Below are 3,681 nucleotides of genomic sequence, written 5' to 3'. Positions count from 1 at the left end.
GCGCGGAAATCCTGCGGTCCAGCACGCTGACACCTCTCTTGCTTCTCGGTACGCACAGGGGCGAACCTGCGGCCACTGTCAAATGAAAGAGTCCGTTGTGTGTTTGTCGATTTGGCGTCTCCCAGTCGTTTCTAGCGCCAGTCCTCTACATATACGGCCATTTGCAAGCGTCAGCTTTCGCGTCAGCCGAGCAAAGTCGAGACAAGTCGACACATGAGGACACACGATGCTGTGAATCGTAATCCGCACTAGCCTTCGCGGAGCGAGACGAGGGGTGGAGGAAAACCATTCGTACCACAACTGTTCGGAAATTCGAAGATCAAGTAGCGTTGAACACACTCTCCTGAGTAAAGGAGACAACTTCCGTGTGGTGTCCGGGTTTCGAACCCGGATCAGCTACTTGGGAAGCAACCACGCTGACCGACACACCACCACTGCCTTCCCCTACAAGCTGTTTGCGCCGTGATGTGTCGCCTTCCCTCCTGGCGCCAGAGGACGAAGGCTATCTCGCTGTAGGCGCTCAACGCCGAGTGGAAGGCGAACACATCTGAACCCGTTTTCCTGGTGCTGCTAGGGCGATATACTGTGACTAGGCGCAGAACTGACTTCCACTGAAGAAATCTGCCCTTTAATGCACATCAGGGCCAACACGAAATTTCTAATATGAAGTACTCACTGACGATCCAAAGACGTTTCAGTACGTATGCGTCGGTACCGCCGGGGCAGTGCCTAAGTATTGTAAAGTGAAGGTGACAGTTCGATCCTCACACGAAGTATTTCATTGGCTTCCCACGAGTACGTAATGCACAGCGTGGCTGTTGCTAGGAAACGGCCTTAGATGCCGTTTGCTAATATCTGCTTTCTTTTGCGTCAATGTGGAAATTATCCTATTACTAAATACAGTTGTGCTGGTTACAGTTCAAACTGGATACGACGGAAGAGCGCGGGATGCGTTTCCTACGCCACATCTGACATTGCGCCTTAAATATTGTAAGACTGACATAATTCCGTCCTACCGAAAAAAGAAACAGATTTCGCAGTCAGGTTCTTGAGATAATGCTAGAGACGGAAGTCACTGGGGCTGTTGTCTCACACGTCAGATTGGCCGAGCGGTCTAAGGCGCCAGATTTAAGCTCTGGTTCCCGAAAGGGAGCGTGGGTTCGAACCCCACATCTGACAATGCATTTTAATCATTCAGAAACTAACCTACTCCATTCATGTTGTAGAACAAGTAAATTACGCAGAAACACGCCATGGAGGTTTTGCTAGGGAAGACAGTGGCAGCAGTGCTGGCGTCTCACGTCCCATAGGCTGAGCAGTCAAAAAGAAATAGCGGAACATACTTTTCCTGTGTCGAGTTTTAGCTCTTCTCACGGACGTTTCCGTGGTCGTTGTGTTGTGGCTCTGGGCTCGAAGCGACAGGCGAAAATGAGTCAACAGTGACACGTACGTGGTTCAATGAATGGCAGGGCCTTAATAAAGATAGATGAAACGGCGGTTGGGGTAGTGGAGTCCTGAAGCGGCCGTATTGCGCGGGCAATAAGCTCACCAAGTTAGACTGTTATTATGCTAATAACGAGGGGGCTGTGGGTTCGATCCCACCAAGGGCTATTCCATTTTGTTTCCCTAAAAGGCAAATCCCAAGTGATCTGTACAAGGACTAAGGCGTCCGCCCGTCTGGCGACGTTCTCGCCAACTTGTATGCCACGCCAAAGACACGGGTCCATGCCCGATCACCGAAATTCGACAGCGTTGGGCGTGGTTAGTACTCAGGTGGGTGACCAGCTGGGAAGTCCGCGAGCTATTGGTTTCTTCAGTTTTACCTTTTTCCTTAGTTTTTGAGTCTGCTGCGCGGAAATCCTGCGGTCCAGCACGCTGACACCTCTCTTGCTTCTCGGTACGCACAGGGGCGAACCTGCGGCCACTGTCAAATGAAAGAGTCCGTTGTGTGTTTGTCGATTTGGCGTCTCCCAGTCGTTTCTAGCGCCAGTCCTCTACATATACGGCCATTTGCAAGCGTCAGCTTTCGCGTCAGCCGAGCAAAGTCGAGACAAGTCGACACATGAGGACACACGATGCTGTGAATCGTAATCCGCACTAGCCTTCGCGGAGCGAGACGAGGGGTGGAGGAAAACCATTCGTACCACAACTGTTCGGAAATTCGAAGATCAAGTAGCGTTGAACACACTCTCCTGAGTAAAGGAGACAACTTCCGTGTGGTGTCCGGGTTTCGAACCCGGATCAGCTACTTGGGAAGCAACCACGCTGACCGACACACCACCACTGCCTTCCCCTACAAGCTGTTTGCGCCGTGATGTGTCGCCTTCCCTCCTGGCGCCAGAGGACGAAGGCTATCTCGCTGTAGGCGCTCAACGCCGAGTGGAAGGCGAACACATCTGAACCCGTTTTCCTGGTGCTGCTAGGGCGATATACTGTGACTAGGCGCAGAACTGACTTCCACTGAAGAAATCTGCCCTTTAATGCACATCAGGGCCAACACGAAATTTCTAATATGAAGTACTCACTGACGATCCAAAGACGTTTCAGTACGTATGCGTCGGTACCGCCGGGGCAGTGCCTAAGTATTGTAAAGTGAAGGTGACAGTTCGATCCTCACACGAAGTATTTCATTGGCTTCCCACGAGTACGTAATGCACAGCGTGGCTGTTGCTAGGAAACGGCCTTATATGCCGTTTGCTAATATCTGCTTTCTTTTGCGTCAATGTGGAAATTATCCTATTACTAAATACAGTTGTGCTGGTTACAGTTCAAACTGGATACGACGGAAGAGCGCGGGATGCGTTTCCTACGCCACATCTGACATTGCGCCTTAAATATTGTAAGACTGACATAATTCCGTCCTACCGAAAAAAGAAACAGATTTCGCAGTCAGGTTCTTGAGATAATGCTAGAGACGGAAGTCACTGGGGCTGTTGTCTCACACGTCAGATTGGCCGAGCGGTCTAAGGCGCCCGATTTAAGCTCTGGTTCCCGAAAGGGAGCGTGGGTTCGAACCCCACATCTGACAATGCATTTTAATCATTCAGAAACTAACCTACTCCATTCATGTTGTAGAACAAGTAAATTACGCAGAAACACGCCATGGAGGTTTTGCTAGGGAAGACAGTGGCAGCAGTGCTGGCGTCTCACGTCCCATAGGCTGAGCAGTCAAAAAGAAATAGCGGAACATACTTTTCCTGTGTCGAGTTTTAGCTCTTCTCACGGACGTTTCCGTGGTCGTTGTGTTGTGGCTCTGGGCTCGAAGCGACAGGCGAAAATGAGTCAACAGTGACACGTACGTGGTTCAATGAATGGCAGGGCCTTAATAAAGATAGATGAAACGGCGGTTGGGGTAGTGGAGTCCTGAAGCGGCCGTATTGCGCGGGCAATAAGCTCACCAAGTTAGACTGTTATTATGCTAATAACGAGGGGGCTGTGGGTTCGATCCCACCAAGGGCTATTCCATTTTGTTTCCCTAAAAGGCAAATCCCAAGTGATCTGTACAAGGACTAAGGCGTCCGCCCGTCTGGCGACGTTCTCGCCAACTTGTATGCCACGCCAAAGACACGGGTCCATGCCCGATCACCGAAATTCGACAGCGTTGGGCGTGGTTAGTACTCAGGTGGGTGACCAGCTAGGAAGTCCGCGAGCTATTGGTTTCTTCAGTTTTGCCTTTTTCCT

At 50.7% G+C, this 3,681-nt stretch overlaps 2 non-coding genes across 2 annotated transcripts; both read left to right on the top strand.

The window, feature by feature from the left end:
- The first annotated feature begins 1,095 nt into the window (after nucleotides 1-1,095).
- On the top strand, nucleotides 1,096-1,179 carry Trnal-uaa (transfer RNA leucine (anticodon UAA)). The gene has a single exon. It is a non-coding gene; the product is annotated as a tRNA-Leu (tRNA).
- Nucleotides 1,180-2,944: 1,765 nt separating this feature from the next.
- Trnal-uaa (transfer RNA leucine (anticodon UAA)) lies at nucleotides 2,945-3,028 on the top strand. The gene has a single exon. It is a non-coding gene; the product is annotated as a tRNA-Leu (tRNA).
- Nucleotides 3,029-3,681: the final 653 nt, after the last annotated feature.

The sequence above is a fragment of the Schistocerca gregaria genome, chromosome 7, assembly GCF_023897955.1.
Source record: "Schistocerca gregaria isolate iqSchGreg1 chromosome 7, iqSchGreg1.2, whole genome shotgun sequence".
Taxonomy (NCBI): Eukaryota; Metazoa; Arthropoda; class Insecta; order Orthoptera; family Acrididae; genus Schistocerca; species Schistocerca gregaria.
This window is presented reverse-complemented; position numbering and strand designations above follow the sequence as displayed.